Source organism: Pelophylax lessonae (genome assembly GCF_965119305.1).
Source record: "Pelophylax lessonae genome assembly, chromosome: 6".
Taxonomy (NCBI): Eukaryota; Metazoa; Chordata; class Amphibia; order Anura; family Ranidae; genus Pelophylax; species Pelophylax lessonae.
Genome location: NC_138773.1, coordinates 22,810,396 through 22,828,365, shown reverse-complemented (window position 1 = coordinate 22,828,365; position 17,970 = coordinate 22,810,396).

The following is a 17,970-nucleotide window of genomic DNA, read 5'->3' as shown; positions in this document are numbered from 1 at the left end:
CACAAAGTGTTGATAAGAAGGGTGATCATTACCTCCACAGCATCCTTGTTTGATCCTCCCCTGCCCCTCTCCATCAACACTGGGGGTCATGATAGCTGAGTGATGGAGAGAAACTGAGGGAGAAGAGAAACATTGGAATACTAGTCGGTACCAGTGTGCAAAAGTGTATTTCCTTTGGAAGAGTAAATCACCTCTATTGTTGGATGTCCTACGTGTTTCGATGCTGCCGCATTATGAAGAACAATTGGAATAGTATTTTACATTTTAGAATGGGGTGCCTTGAGATTGTCTATAATTTCAAAGGGTGCCTTGACTAAAAAAAGGTTGAAAAACACTGGTCTAAAATGCCCCATGGACCAGCTAGGCTGTAACTTCAAACAATATAAAAGTAAAAAAAAAAAAAAAAAGAATACAGATATTTTTGCTAAATCACACTGAATAAAAAGAGATCTGAAAAGAGAACAACTATGTATACCTAATAGAGCCTGCGGTGTACATCGCCATCTAGTGTTACTAATTAGATATAACTGTGTTGTTTCTCATTGTTCACATCATTAACCTGTTGCACTCCGGAGCCATTTTCACATTTTAGATACTTATTATTTCTGTAATAACATCATTAGTACAAATTTTACATCAGCGAGACATACTGTATATTGTTTCAGCAATTCATTTTTTATTTATTGCAATTTTACAATTTATAAGTGAAAAGTGTACGTCCAACCAAAAGTTATTTATTTTTTTTTATTTTTTAGATTTGGGTAGAATGGGAAAAAATTAGAACCACTGTTGACTTTTACCATTATCTGGGACTCTGTTAGAGAGATTGCACCTAACTTCCTGTCCTGGTAAAAGCAATTTCATCAGACAGGAAGTGAGGAAACACTAGAAAAAAAACAAATAAATAATATCTTTTTCATTAAGACCTGCAAAAATTTTAACATTAACCACTCGTTTTATTCTGCCATAATTTAAGGGTTTTTAAAAAAAAAAAAAAAAAAAACATTTGTTGGCTGAATTTCACAAACATTCCTGCAAGCTGGCTGAAATTTTCCTGTATTTTAATTTTTTTTTTTTTTTTCATGAGATCAATCCCTATATCCTCTGCTAAATCGAGTGGCCAAAATGCAGTTTATTTTCTCATTAAGGTGTTTCAGAAAGCTGTACCCCTTTTTAAGTCAAAAACCAATGTTACCAGCGCCACAGATATGTTAATAAATGAATTCCACAGCCAAGCTCTTCATAATGTGCAACAACAAGGAGTGCACCTTTAAATATTTATATAATTATAATTATATATTATTAATATATATTTTTATAACCTTTATATTTAGAAAAGTGCACAGCGCTATGGAACCTTAACTTTTTCTTTTTTATTGTTTCTATATTTTTTAAGTCATTTTTTATATTTAATATATTTTATTTACTCTATAAGTGTCAATATACCATCTGCTCCATCGAGTGGCCAACATGTAGTTTATTTTCTCATTAAGGTGTTTCAGAAAGCTGTACTGCATTTTGAGTCAAAAACCAATGTTACCAGCGCCACAGATACAGTGGGTACGGAAAGTATTCAGACCCCCTTAAATTTTTCACTCTTTGTTATATTGCAGCCATTTGCTAAAATCATTTAAATTCATTCTTCTTCCTCATGAATGTACACATAGCACCCCATACTGACAGAAAAACACAGAATTGTTGACATTGTTGCAGATTTATTAAAAAAGAAAAACTGAAATATCACATGGTCCTAAGTATTCAGACCCTTTACTCAGTATTTAGTAGAAGCCCCCTTTTGATCTAATACAGCCAGGAGTCTTTTTGGGAAAGATGCAACAAGTCTTTCACACCTGCATTTGGGGATCCTCTGCCATTCCTCCTTGCAGATCCTCTCCAGTTCTGTCAGGTTGGATGGTAAACGTTGGTGGACAGCCATTTTTAGGTCTCTCCAGAGATGCTCAATTGGGTTTAAGTCAGGGCTCTGGCTGGGCCATTCAAGAACAGTCACGGAGTTGTTGTGAAGCCACTCCTTCGTTATTTTAGCTGTGTGCTTAGGGTCATTGTCTTGTTGGAAGGTAAACCTTCGGCCCAGTCTGAGGTCCAGAGCACTCTGGAGAAGGTTTTTGTCCAGGATATCCCTGTACTTCGCCGCATTCACCTTTCCCTCGATTGCAACCAGTCGTCCTGTCCCTGCAGCTGAAAAACACCCCCACAGCATGATGCTGCCACCACCATGCTTCACTGTTGGGACTGTATTGGACAGGTGATGAGCAGTGCCTGGTTTTCTCCACACATACCGCTTAGAATTAAGGCCAAAAAGTTCTATTTTGGTCTCATCAGACCAGAGAATCTTATTTCTCACCATCTTGGAGTCCTTCAGGTGTGTTTTAGCAAACTCCATGTGGGCTTTCATGTGTCTTACACTGAGGAGAGGCTTCCGTCGGGCCACTCTGCCATAAAGCCCCGACTGGTGGAGGGCTGCAGTGATAGTTGACTTTCTACAACTTTCTCCCATCTCCTGACTGCATCTCTGGAGCTCAGCCACAGTGATCTTTGGGTTCTTCTTTACCTCTCTCACCAAGGCTCTTCTCCCCCGATAGCTCAGTTTGGCCGGACGGCCAGCTCTAGGAAGGGTTCTGGTCGTCCCAAACGTCTTCCATTTGAGGATTATGGAGGCCACTGTGCTCTTAGGAACCTTAAGTGCAGCAGAAATCTTTTTGTAACCTTGGCCAGATCTGTGCCTTGCCACAATTCTGTCTCTGAGCTCTTCAGGCAGTTCCTTTGACCTCATGATTCTCATTTGCTCTGACATGCATTGTGATCTGGAAGGTCTTATATAGATAGGTGTGTGGCTTTCCTAATCAAGTCCAATCAGTATAATCAAACACAGCTGGACTCAAATGAAGGTGTAGAACCATCTCAAGGATGATCAGAAGAAATGGAAAGCACCTGAGTTAAATATATGAGTGTCACAGCAAAGGGTCTGAATACTTAGGACCATGTGATATTTCAGTTTTTCTTTTTTAATAAATCTGCAACAATGTCAACAATTCTGTGTTTTTCTGTCAGTATGGGGTGCTATGTGTACATTCATGAGCAGTGGCGGCTGGTGCTCAAAATTTTTGGGGGGGCGCAAAAAGAAAAATGTAATAGGTATTGCTTCGCGGCAAAAAACGCGCTAAAAAATTGCGTGATTTTGAGGTCATGGTACAGGCATGGCACAGGTGATGGCATAGGCATGTCACAGGTCATGGTACAGGAGATGTTATAGGCATGACACAGGTCATGGTAAGGGCATGGCACAGGTGATGGTACAGGCATGGCACAGGTGATGGTACAGGCATGGCACAGGTGATGGTACAGGCATGGCACAGGTGATGTTATAGGCATGTCACAGGTCATGGTACAGGAGATGTTATAGGCATGGCACAGGTCATGGTAAGGGCATGGCACAGGTCATGGTACAGGCATGGCACAGATGATGGTACAGGCATGGCACAGGTGATGGTACAGGCATGGCACAGGTGATGGTACAGGCATTGCACAGGTGATGTTATAGGCATGTCACAGGTCATGGTACAGGAGATGTTATAGGCATGGCACAGGTCATGGTAAGGGCATGGCACAGGTGATGGTACAGGCATGGCACAGGTGATGGTACAGGCATTGCACAGGTGATGGTACAGGCATGGCACAGGTGATGGTACAGGCATGGCACAGGTGATGGTACAGGCATTGCACAGGTGATGTTATAGGCATGTCACAGGTCATGGTACAGGAGATGTTATAGGCATGGCACAGGTCATGGTAAGGGCATGGCACAGGTGATGGTACAGGCATGGCACAGGTGATGGTACAGGCATTGCACAGGTGATGTTATAGGCATGGCACAGGTGATGGTACAGGCATGGCACAGGTGATGGTACAGGCATTGCACAGGTGATGTTATAGGCATGTCACAGGTCATGGTACAGGAGATGTTATAGGCATGGCACAGGTCATGGTAAGGGCATGGCACAGGTGATGGTACAGGCATGGCACAGGTGATGGTACAGGCATTGCACAGGTGATGTTATAGGCATGTCACAGGTCATGGTACAGGAGATGTTATAGGCATGGCACAGGTCATGGTAAGGGCATGGCACAGGTGATGGTACAGGCATGGCACAGGTGATGGTACAGGCATTGCACAGGTGATGGTACAGGCATTGCACAGGTCATGGTACAGGAGATGTTATAGGCATGGCACAGGTGATGGTATAGGCATGGCACAGGTGATGGTATAGGCATGGCACAGGTCATGGTACAGGCATGGCACAGATGATGGTATAGGCATGGCACAGATGATGGTATAGGCATGGCACAGGTGATGGTATAGGCATGGCACAGGTGATGGTATAGGCATGGCACAGGTGATGGTACAGGCATGGCACAGGTGATGGTACAGGCATGGCACAGGTGATGGTACAGACATTGCACAGGTGATGGCATAGGCATGTCACAGGTCATGGTACAGGAGATGTTATAGGCATGGCACAGGTGATGGTATAGGCATGGCACAGGTGATGGTATAGGCATGGCACAGTTGATGGTACAGGCATGGCACAGGTGATGGTACAGGCATGGCACAGATGATGGTATAGGCATGGCACAGGTCATGGCACAGGTGATGTTATAGGCATGGCACAGGTGATGGTATAGGCATGGCACAGATGATGGTACAGGCATGGCACAGATGATGGTACAGGCATGGCACAGATGATGGTACAGGCATGGCACAGGTCATGGTACAGGAGATGTTATAGGCATGGCACAGGTCATGGTAAGGGCATGGCACAGGTGATGGTACAGGCATGGCACAGATGATGGTACAGGCATTGCACAGGTGATGGTATAGGCATGGCACAGGTGATAGTACAGGCATGGCACAGGTCATGGTAAGGGCATGGCACAGGTCATGGTACAGGAGATGGTATAGGCATAGCACAGGTCATGGTAAGGGCATGGCACAGGTCATGGTAAGGGCATGGCACAGGTCATGGTAAGGGCATGGCACAGGTCATGGTAAGGGCATGGCACAGGTCATGGCACAGGTCATGGCACAGGTGATGGTACAGGCATGTCACAGGTCATGGTAAGGGCATGGCTCAGGTCATGGCACAGGCATGTCACAGGTCATGGTACAGGAGGTGGGCAGAGGGACAGGTGGGGGGCAGCGTCACAGAAGATGGGCAGCATCACAGGAGGTGGGCTGAGAGACAGGACAGTGGAGAACCTCTCCAGCATCAGGTCATTAGGCAGTGGTGGGTAGTGGGGCTCGTGCAGTCCCAGTTAGGAAGGTGAGCATGGGGGGGGGGGGTGAGGATAGATAGGCCAGGGGTGCAGTGGTCAGGAGGTGGAGGGTTTGAGGCAGATGTCTGACCGTTGCTGCGCTCCTCCTGCCTGTCTTCTCTCAGTGAGAAAGGTGACCCACATCATACCGCTTGAAAGAATGAGCCCTGTGTCCTCTGCTCACCTCTGATCCCAGATCCCCCCTCCTTCTCCCCGCTGCCTCCAGTCCCGGCGGACTCCCATTCGGTCACTCTGTCCAGGGCTGGGCTGGGCTCCCCGCTGCTCAAACTAGGAGCGCTCCGCTCCTATTGTAGGGCCGGCCCTGCGCACACAGGAGAGAGAGGAGGCACTGAGGCTGCTTCCAGTTATCACTTACCTGCTTGTCTTGGGCTGGCTCTTTCACGACCGGGACCGGGCCGACTTCACTGGCGTCTGCTGCTGCTGCAGAGGTGACGGGACTCGGGAGAGACTTCTCCACCGACAACGTGCGCCGCTGCTCCTCCTCTCTGAAGGCGGGCGGGAAGGTGACGGCCGGGACGGTGAGTGATTGACGCACCGCCCCCATGCGACGTCACCCAGGATGTCCTGTATGATTGGTCCAGGCTGGAGACTGGACCAATCACAGCCAGGAATCCACGAAGTGGGGGTGTCCAAGAAATGTGCCCTGCGCCCAGGTTACGCCCCCAAAAGGCAGCCAATCGGCGCCTCTTGTGGGTCGTAACCACCCCACCCCCCCACCCCCAGCCTCCACATAGGCCGGCGGCGGCGAGGTTTGCGAACGCAATTTTTTTTTTTTGAAAACTTTATTGTTCATTTTGTCTCTTTTTTTTTTTTTTTCTTTTTTTAGGGGGGGCGGCGCCCTGGCGCCCCCTATGCACGGGCCGCCACTGTTCATGAGGAAGAAGAATGAACTTAAATGATTTTAGCAAATGGCTGCAATATAACAAAGAGTGAAAAATTTAAGGGGGTCTGAATACTTTCCGTACCCACTGTATGTAAATAAATTAATTCCACAGCCATATATCATATATCATAATGTGCCACAGCAATGAGTGCACCTTTAAAAAATCATATAATTATAATGATATAATAATATTATATATATTATAATCTTTATAATTAGAAAAGTGCACACACAGTGCTATGAAAGCTTACATTTTTATTTTTTATTGTTTAGATTTAAAAAAATTACTTAAAAATATATAAACAATAAAAAATAAAAATGTAAGTTTCCATAGAACTGTGTGTGCACTTTTCTAATTATAAAGATTATAATATATATAATAATAATATATAAATATAATTATTGAAAGGTGCACTCATTGTTGTGGCACATTATGAAGAGCTTGGCTGTGGAATAAATGTATTTACATATCTGTGGCGCTGGTAACATTGGTTTTTGACTCAAAATGCGGTACAGCTTTTTGAAACACCTTAATGAGAAAATAAACTGCATTTTGGCCATTCAATGGAGGGGATGATATATGGACACTTATAGAGTAAATAAAATAGATTAAATATAAAAAAATGACTTAAAAAAATATATAAACAGTAAAAAATAAAAATGTAAGTTTCAATAGTGATGTGCACTTTTCTAAATATAAAGGTTATAATATACATAATAATAATAATAATTATAATTATATAATATTTAAAGCTGCACTCATTGTTGTGGCACATTATGAAGAGCTTGGCTGTGGAATTAATTTATTCACATATCTGTGGCGCTGGTAACATTGGTTTTTGACTCAAAATGAGGAACAGCTTCTGATAAGGCACCAAGATCCCAGCCCCCCCCCTCATATGAATGAGTATCGGGTACTCATGGGAAACACATTTTTCGTCTCATCCGAAATCTAATCATGCAGAAAATTTTAAAACAAATAAAGGAAACGTTTTTTAACGACTTTACGACTGCTCACAGTAATATTACTGCGGGAGAGTGGCTCGTTATCGTCTGACGACGTAGTATTAACGTCGTCAGACACTCCCCCTTCTGGGCGGCGCTTGCGCGCCGCCGGAGGCTCGCTCCCGCTGTTTTCATTCACAGCGGGAGTCGGGCCAGGGGAGGAGCAGCGGCGATCGCCGCTGCTCTTACCCGATCGTCGGGGATCGAGTCTGGAGATCCGCCCGCTGTGTGTAAACACAGCGGGCGGATCTCCATAGTGACAGGGAGTGACAGATCGGACTGTTCAGCATAGCTGGACATCCGATCTGTCCATGACTCACTCAGTCACCTCCCCCCCCACACGTCAGTAAGCACCAGGCATACATTAACCCCTCCCTCTCCAATAAAATTAACCCCTTCCCTGCCAGTGTCATTTTTACAGTAACAGTGCATATATATAGCACTGATTACTGCAGTAATGTCACTGGTACCCCCAAAAGTGTCAAAAATGTCAGTCAAGGGTCCGATCTGTCCGCCGCAATGTCGCAGTCCCGCAAAAAAAATCGCAGATCGCCGCCATTACGCGTTAAAAAAAAAAACACCAAAAATGACAAAAATCTTTCCCTTTGTTAGTAAATGCAATAACTTTTGCGCAAACCAATCAAAATACGCTTATTGCGATTTTTTTTACCAAACATAGGTAGCAGAAAACAAATTGGCCAAAAATTTTTTAAAAAATTGGTTTTTACATCTTTTTTGGGGGGAATTTCATATAAAAAAATGTTAAAAATATTGTTATTTTTTCAAAATAAACGCTCTTTTTTTGTTTATAGCGCAAAAAGTAAAAATCGCACAGGTGATCAAATACCACCAAAAGAAAGCTCTGTTTGTGGGAAAAAAAGGACGTAAATTTCATTTGGGTACGGCGTCGCACGACCGCGCAATTGTCAGTTGAAGTCGCACAGCGCCGAATCGCAAAAAGTGGCCTGGACGGAAGACGGCAAAATCCTCCGGTGGTAAAGTGGTTAATGAATTTCAACGGAATTCATTACTATTCGTTACCTATTCATTTGCAGATTCAGATACATCTGAATCTCCTAATAGCCAAAAATTCATCTGAATTTGCATTCGGACGGAAACGAATTGTCTACTTATAAGTCCAGAACTGTTTTTCCACTTTCCTCAACTGCACTCACAGAATGTCTTCAGTCCCCTGGATTAAATGACCGTGAGCATAAGACTGAGGACATCTTGTGGTGGAAAAGCGGTACAGCGGAGGACAGCACCAGATTGAAAGTGATATTTTGCTACAAGCTGATTATAAAAAAAACCCTTCAGGAGGATTTTATTTTTACAAAAAGATAAATTTAAGCTTTAAATTTTTTTTTGTGTTTAATGTTTTTGTCTTGTGCCAAAAAAATGTTTAGTTTTTTTTTGTTTTTATTGTGATTAGCTTCTCCTGATGTTTACTATATTTAAAAAACCTCAACACTGTCACAGCAATCAGTTCAAAACAAGCTAACAGACAACTGTACTTGTTTTCAGCTCTGACTCTCAGACATTGCTTAGATGCTTCTGTATTATAAAAAAAAAGGATTATAATTTTTTGTTTATTTTTGAAAAGAAGCATTATATAACCAAGAAGAGTGTCAATGTGCAACGAACATGATCAGTGACTGTTCAGAATCATGGCGGGATCAGAATTTCCCACAGTCAGTATCTGCCCAGTAATCAGATTGTTATCGGCTCTCTCGTCACACAGCTGGGAAATGATAATTCAGCACATTGATGTCTCTACTTGTAGAACATTACTGAACTCTCTATATGTCTATATAATGGAGACTGCTGGGCCATTCACTGCTAGATAATATTCCAATCATGATATAAGAAAGAGAGATACAGGATTGATAGACATAGATAGATAGATAGATAGATAGATAGATAGATAGATAGATAGATAGATAGATAGATAGATAGACAGACAGACAGACAGACAGACAGACAGACAGACAGACAGACAGACAGACAGATAGACAGATAGATAGATAGATAGATAGATAGATAGATAGATAGATAGATAGATAGATAGATAGATAGATAGATAGATAGATAGATAGATAGATAGATAGATAGATAGATAGATAGAAGGAGGGGAGAGGAGGGGGAAAAGAGAAGAGAAATAAGAGAAGAGGAGGAGGAGAGGAGAGGGAGGGGAGGAGGGAAGAGGGAGAGGAAAGAAGAGGAGAGGAGGAGAGGAGAAGAGGAGGAGAGGGATGGCGAGGAGGAGGACAGAAGAGGGGGGAGAGGAGGGGATAGGAGAGGGAGAGGGAGAGGAGGAGGAGAGGGGAGGCAAGGGAGAGGAAAGGGTGGAGAGGAGAAGGAGAGGAGGACAGGAGAGGGGGCAGAAGAAAGAAGTATGAGAGGATTGGAGAGGAGAGGGGGAGGATAGGAGAGGGGGAGAGAGGAGGTGGGGGAGAGGAGAAGAAAAGTAGTAGAAGAGGAGAGGCAGAGCAGAGGAGAGAAGAGAGGAGGGGGAGAGAAGAAGAGAAGAGGAAAATAGAGAAGGAGGAGAGAAGAAAAGAGGAGGAGGAGAGGGGAGAGGGGTAGGGGAGGGAGGAAAGGAAAGGAGGAGGTGAACAGGAGAGGGATAGGGGAGGGAGGGAAGGAGAGGAGGAGGTGGACAGGAGAGGGGGAGAGGAGAGGGAGAGGAGGATGAGCTGGGAGGTAAGGGAGAGGAGAGAGAAGGAAAGGAGGACAGGAGGGGGAGGAGAAGGTGACAGGAGAGGAGGGGAGAGAGAGAAGGATGAAAGAAGGAGAGCAGGTGGAGTAGAAGTGGAGAGGACAGGGAGAGCAGGAGGAGAGGAGGGAGGGAGAGGAGGTGGAGAGGAGAGAGGAGGAGGGGGAAAGGAGAAAAAGAGTAAGAGAAGAGGAGAGGCGGTGCACAGGAGAGAAAAGAGGAGGAGTAGAGAAGAGGAGAAGAGAAAAATAAAGAAGGAGCAGAGAGGGGGTAGAGGAGAGGACCAGAGAGGAGCAGGAGGAGAGATGGAGGAGAGGAGGAAGAGGAGATGAGAAACAGATGGAGAGGAGGAGGAGAGGGAAAGAGAGGAGGACAGGAGAGGGGGAGAGAAGGGGAGAGGAGGAGGAGAGGGAGGGAGGGAGGGAGAAGAGAGGGAGAGGAGGACGAGCAGGGAGGCAAGGGAGAGGAGAGAGAAGGAAAGGATGGCAGGAGGGGAGGAGGAGGACAGGAGAGGGGGAAGAAAAAGAAAGAAAGATGAGAGAATTGGAGAACAGGTGGAGTAGGAGTGGAGAGGAAAGAGAGAGCAGGAGGAGAGGAGAGGAGAGGGGGGAGAGAAGAGAAGAGGGAGAGGGAGAGGAGAGGAGAGGAGAAGGGCAGAGGAGGAGAGGGAGAGGAGAGGAGAGGAGAGAAGAGAAGAGAAGAGAAGAGGAGGGGGAGAGGAGAGGAGAGGATAGGAAGAGGAAGCGGCGATGAGGATAGAGGAGAGGGAAGGAGAGGAGGAGGACAGAAGAGGGGGGAGAGGAGGGGATAGGAGAGGAAGAGGAGGAGGAGAGTGGAGGCAAGGAAGAGGAGAGGAGAACAGGAGGGGGGGAAGAAGTATGAGAGGATTGGGCAGCAGGTGGAGTAGGAGTGGAGAGGACAAAGAAAAGCAGGAGGAGAGGAGAGGAGAGGGGGAAAAGAGGAGAGAGGATGAGGGGGATAGGAGAAGAAAAGTAGGAGAAGAGGAGAGGCAGAGCAGGGGAGAGAAGAAAGGAGGGGGAGAGAAGAGGAGAAAAGGAAAAGAGAGAAGGAGGAGAGGCAAAAAGAGGAGGGGGAGAGAAGAGGTGTGGGAGAGGAGAGGAGAGGAGAGGAGAGAAGAGGAGAGGGAGAGGAGAGCAGAGATGGAGGAGAGAAGAGGAGATGAGGAAAAGGAGGAGAGGAGAGGAAAGGAAAAGAAAGAAAGATGAGAAGATCAGAGAGGAGAGCAGGAGGAGTGGAGTGGAGGGGTCGAGGACGAGGAGAGGAGAGAAGATGAGGGGAAGAGGAGAAAAAGAGGAGGAGGATGAGAAGAGGAAACGAGAGAAAAAGGAAAGGAGAGAGGAGGAGGGGGAGAGGAGGAGGGGAGGGGAAAGGAGGGGTGAGAAGGAGAGGATGACAGACGAGGGTGGAGAAGGATGACATAACATTGTTTATAACCTTTGTTCAGATAGTGGATAGAAAAATACAAAATAACATTGTTTATAAACGCTGTTCAGACAGGAGATAGAGAGATACAAAGTAAAATTGTTAATAGGAAGGGACGTGGCTGGCAGAACAGGACCCATACAGCGGCACCAACCATCGGAGGACTGCCCTTTGTCCTCCCCACACCTTCTCTGACACCAGGAGAACGGGCGGTGAGAACACGGGGAAGAGAAAAAATAGAGATGGGCCCCGCAAACTGACTTACTTCTTTGGTCCGGCGGGAGCCAGGGGTATCAAAGATTAGGCCGGACACGCAGAGCCAGAACGGCAGCAACAGCAGGAACACCAGAGAAATAACATTGTTTATAAACACTGATCAGACAGGAGAAACAAATGAACATTGTAAAGTAACCTGTTCTTATTTAACCCCTTATTAGCCCTTAGCTTACCCTATTCTTCCCTAACAAAGTCCTTCTTCCCCCTCCCACCTTAACTATCATTTTTTCATCTATATTTTTCTAACCATTAATATAAAGAAAAGCCTTTATTAAATTTGTAGTTTAAATGAGTCTCAACTTAAAATATACAAATTACAAAATAAAATGTATACATATGTATGTAAATTCATAGCAATATAAATAAATAAATATATATATATATATGTGTACGTCCCTCTTAGATTGTAAGCTCTAATGAGCAGGGCCCTCTGATTCCTACTGTATTAAAGTTTATTGTATTTGTACTGTCTACCTTCAAGTTGTAAAGCGCTGCGTAAACTGTCGGCGCTATATGAATACTATATAATAATAATATATATACATATATATATATATATATATATATATATATATGTAATTGATATTATTATTACTTTGTTATCTTCTTAATGAATGACAATGTTATTGCCGAATCAATAAATCCATAGAAGAAGTGGGAGTGTAAAAATTGCTGTGGTTCATAGGCGGTGTACAGGTGTGAGAGCTGATCTTGTTAAATTATTTGACTATTTTGTACCGAATGTATTAAAGAAAAAATATGTAAAACCTCTGCTTACATGTATCCGTTTCAAACTACATTACCTTTTCAGTAAATGTGAAATTCATTGTATACATTCACTAAATCCTCCTCTAATTTCCCTTTAAATGAAAATTCTCAGAGGTAAAATTGCCTGCAGACACAGAGTACAGCTCATCAGCTGCTGACATAGTGACTGATAGGACAAGTCCAGGCACAGGGGACGCCACCGCTATACACAGCCCCCGATTCAGCGACACAAAGACGATAAAGCAACATTTAAATAAAATTGTTGATTTCCAAATGGGATGGGAGGGGTCTGATCAGTACGTCTGATAGAAAATTCTACCGGATTGTTTCATATCTGGAAACGTCCATCGCCCCATACAGACCAGAGAGATGGCCCTTCTTCATTGGACGGACGTGGCTGTCAGAATTGTGCTGAGTCAGTAAAGGAAAAGAGGTGAAGTGAAATTTTCTTTATCTTCCTATAACATAACTTTAGTTTGTTACATTAGATTAGGATTTACTAATCTAAGACTTTTAAAGGGCCATTACACCCAAAGTGGTACTAAAGCTGCTGTATGTGAAAGAACTACTTATAACATTCACAGCTAGTAAGAAGCGACCTCTCAGTAGGGCAGAATATTTGATATTTGTAACAGTAGTGTGTCAGCTGACATGTTTGACTACAGGAGGCAAAAAGAGGGTGGCCAATGGCTTTCATGTTTAGGAGTACCAGAGAGGATGTCAAATGTTTGTTAACAAATGCTGTTCAGACCTGACCTGATCTGACCTGGAGGAGTGTGCTAGCAAGGGGTTAAGTCAACATATTAGAGGGTTAATGTTAAGGATAGACTTAAGGGATGTACACACAGGCCGAATATCGGGTGGTATAGGCCAGTTAAATATAAACCGGCTGACATTGGGCCGTGTGTACAGCAGCAGGTCCCACAGAAACCGGCCAAACGTCCAGTTTCTGTCAAAGGGCATGAACTGAAAAAGGTCCCCCGATCGGCATCCAATCAGCACTCTCAGCCAATGGCTTAGAGCACTGACTGGTGTATTTTGGGTGGGGTGGGGGGGGTGTCCACTTGTCAGAACACAATAGCGCAGCAGTGAGATCTCTGTGCTAACATCGGATTGTTAGTACAGGATTTCCTCCCAAGCTCTTTTGTTTTTTTATTTTCCAGCCTGCTGGGTTGAACAAAACAAATGGGATGGGGTTAAAGATATAGGTAAGGTGATCTTAGGGATGGAGTTAGATATATGGGGAAGGTGACCTTAGAGATAGAGTTAGAGATATAGCAAAGGTTAACTTAGGAATGGAGTTAGAGATATATGGGGAAGGTGAACTTAGGGATAGGTTTAGAAATATAGGGGAGTTGACCTTAGAGATGGAGTTAGAGATATGAGGAAGGTGACCTTAGGGATGGAGTTAGAGATATGAGGAAGGTGACCTTAGAGATGGAGTTAGAGATATGAGGAAGGTGACCTTAGGGATGGAGTTAGAGATATGAGGAAGGTGACCTTAGAGATGGAGTTAGAGATATGAGGAAGGTGACCTTAGGGATGGAGTTAGAGATATAGCAAAAGTGAACTTAAGGATGGAGTTAGAGATATAGGGAAGGTGAACATAGGAATGAAGTCAGAGATATAGGGAACGGGTACTTAGGGATAGGGGTTAGAGATATAGCAAAGGTGACCTTGGGGATGGAGTTAGAGATTTAGGGAAGGTAAGCCTAGGAATTGAGTTAGAGATATAGAGAAGGTAAACTTAGGGATGAAGTTAAGGATATAGGGAAAGTAAACTTAAGGATATGGTTAGAGATATAGGTAAGGTGGATTTAGGGATGGAGTCAGAGATATAAGGAAGGTGAACCTAGGGAGAGAGATATAGGGAAGATTAATTTAGGGAGGGGGTTAGGGATATAGGGAAGGTGAACTTGGAGGTTAAAGTTAGAAATATAGGGATGGTGAACTTATGGATGGAGTTAGAGATAGCGGGAAGGAGAACTTAGGGATGGAGTTAGAGATAGAGGGAAGGAGAACTTAGGGATGGAGTTAAGGATATAGGGAAATTAAACATAAGGATATGGTTAGAAATATAGGTAAGGTGAACATAGGGATGGAGTTAGAGATATAAGGAAGGTGAACCTAGGGATAGAGATATAGGGAAGGTGAACTTAGGGGTGGAGTTAGAGATATAAGGAAGGTGAACCTAGGGATAGAGATATAGGGAAGGTGAACCTAGGGGTGGAGTTAGAGATATAAGAAAGGTGAACTTAAGGATGGGGTTAGAGATAGAGGGAAGATGAACTTAGGTATGTAGTTAGAGATATAGGGAAGGGAAACTTAGGGATGGAGTTAGAGGCATAGGGAAGGTAAACCTAGGAATGGAGTTAGAGATATAGGGAAGGGGAACTTAGGGATGGAGTTAGAGGCATAGGGAAGGTAAACCTAGGAATGGAGTTAGAGATATAGGGAAGGGGAACTTAGGGATGGGGTTAGAGATATAGGGAAGGTGAACCTAGGAATGGAATTAGAGATATAGGGAAGGTGAACCTAGGAATGGAATTAGAGATATAGGGAAGGTGAATTTAGAGATGGAGTTAGAGGCATAGGGAAGGTGAACTTAGGCATGGAGTTAGAGATCTAGGGAAGGTGTACTTAGGGATAGGGTTAGAAATACAGGGAAGGTAAACTTAGGTATGGAGTTAAAATATATAGTGAAGGTGAACTTAGGGATAGGGTTAGAGATATAGGGAAGTTTAACTTAGGGATGGAGTTAGAGATATAGGAAAGGTGACCCTAGGAATGGAGTTAGAGATAGAGTGAAGGAAACTTAGGAATGGGGTTAGAGATTTAGGAAAGGTGAACTTAGGAATGGGGTTAGAGATAGAGGGATGGGGAACTTAGGGATGGATTTAGAGATATAGGGAAGGGGAATTTAGGTATGGAGTTAGAGATAAAGGGAAGGGGAACTTGGGGATGGGGGTTAGAGATTTAGCAAATGTGAATTTAGGGATGGATTTAGAGATATTGGGTAGGTGAACCTAGGAATGGAGTTAGAGATATAGGGAAGGTGAACTTAGGGATGGAGTTAGAGGTATAGGGAAGGTGAACTTAGGCATGGAGTTAGAGATATAGGGAAGTTAACCTTCCTAGCGGTATTCCCGAGCGTGACTCGGGGTTAGATTTTAGAGCCAAAAGCGGTAACCCTGAGCCACACTCGGGGTAGCGCTAGGAAGATCGCTGGATCCTGGTAGAGGTTTTACTTACCTTTTCTCCGGGATCCAGCGAAGTATGCAGGCGGTATGCGGCGGCGGAGCTTCCTCCCAATCATCTGCGAGCCCCGGATTCCGTCTCCAGCGAAGTGACGTTCGCAGGGGATGGAACCGGCGGCAAATTCAAATGTAAAACACACCAAACACACTGATACCATTCAAAATAAAAAAAATTCACATTACATTGCCCCCCAGTGCCCTTTCCTGCAGTTTTACTGTACTTTTTATGTAAATATATATATATATATATATATATATATATATATATATATACATATACATATACATATATATATATATATATATATATATATATATATACATACATATATATATATATATATATATATATATATATATATATATATATATATATATATATATATATATATATATACACGTAATTCTTGTGAATGAGCAGCCCAAACCAACTGTATACATTATATATATATATATATATATATATATACATATATATAATAAATGTATACAGTTGGTTTGGGCTTCTCATTCACAAGAATTACATGCAAAATAATGGTACCGCTTTCAGCACCTAAAATCCAAAAGAATCATGCCGCCAGGGAGGTTAAATTTAGGGATGGAGTTACAGATAGAGGGAAGGTGAATTTAGGAATGGAGTTAGAAATATAAGGAAGGTGAACCTATGGATTGAGTTAGAGATATAGGGAAGGTGAACTGAGGGATGAGGTTAGAGATATAGGGAAGATAAACTTACGGATGGAGTTAGAGATATAGGGAAGATGACCCTATTGTATTCTGACAGCAGGGACTCCTCCTCTATCTGAATACACTTATTGCCTGCAACTACTGACCAAATTAACATTTTCCAACACTTCCATTCAACAAAAGTCAATTCAATTCTTAGATCGACTTCTGTCAAGAGGGAACCATAGATGTATCAAAATTCATCAGATCACTGCTGAACTGGCCAAATTATGATCTATTTATGGCCAGCTCTATTGTGAGAGATACAGGGAGGGGGGTTAATGTTAGGGTTATATATAACAAAAACTATCAGCGCAAAAAAATATCAATAGTGAATGGTGCAATAAACAAATGATATAAAGACCGGCTGCACACACTAAAAGTGTCTAAACCACACAATGTAAACTAAATAAACCAAAAAGTAGTGTTGCGCCAGTCATGTGCACACATAGTGTAATAAAACTCAAAATCAGTGTCCATACATGTTCCAATGTCCATACAATCAAATAAACGGTGAATCCACGTGTCCAAAAGAATCATGTGCAAAACGTAATTAGTGCTTTCGTGATTAGTGCAATCCCACCACCAGGTGAATTGGTCTCTCATCTCCACTATAGACCCACTGCTGGGTCAATCACAGCGTTGTATATACACAGGGACCTTCAGATAGTAAAGGCTATGGATAGCCTATCACCTCCAGAGGGATTCTCACCGATAGACATAAAAGGGGAACAAAGGAAGAGACCTAGTGCTCTCTGTATGGTTGCAGTAAACCCTACTGAGGAAGTCAACGCCTGTGGTTGGGCTTTGACGTCACGCGTATAGGGGACAGAGCCTGCGTGCTGGAAGCTGTCTCTTCCTAGATACCGTTTCTGCTGATTGCTATGCGATTTGGAAGCGCCACCTTTGTGAGTACCATTCCTTTACTCAATGAAGCGGTTTACTGCAACCATACAGAGAGCACTAGATCTCTTCCTTTGTTCCCCTTTTATGTCTATCGGTGAGAATCCCTCTGGAAGTGATAGGCTATCCATAGCCTTTACTATCTGAAGGTCCCTGTGTATATACAACGCTGTGATTGACCCAGCAGTGGGTCTATAGTGGAGGTGGGAGACCAATTCACCTGGTGGTGGGATTGCACTAATAACGAAAGCACTAAATAAGTGTGCACATGACTAGCGCAACACTACTTTTTGGTTTATAATGTTAGCGTTAAGCTGGCCATAGATAGGTCATTTTTTTCATTCAGCCAGTGGGTTGAACAAAAAAAGCTAACACATTCCTCCATTCCACCAGCTGGGACATTGTATTCTATCCAGGGACTCACTTGCTGTCAGAATACACTGATGAGCAACCAAGGTTTTCCAGCAAATCAAACAATGGATTTCTATCGAAGGCTGCCACACACTGACTGAAAGTCTTCTGGTCCATGCTGATGTAGCTGGAATTATTCCATCTATGGCCAGCTTTAGAGCTAGAGATAAAGATACAGGGAGGCTAATGTTGTTGATATGAAAAGATGAATAAGGGTGCGCTAACCAAAA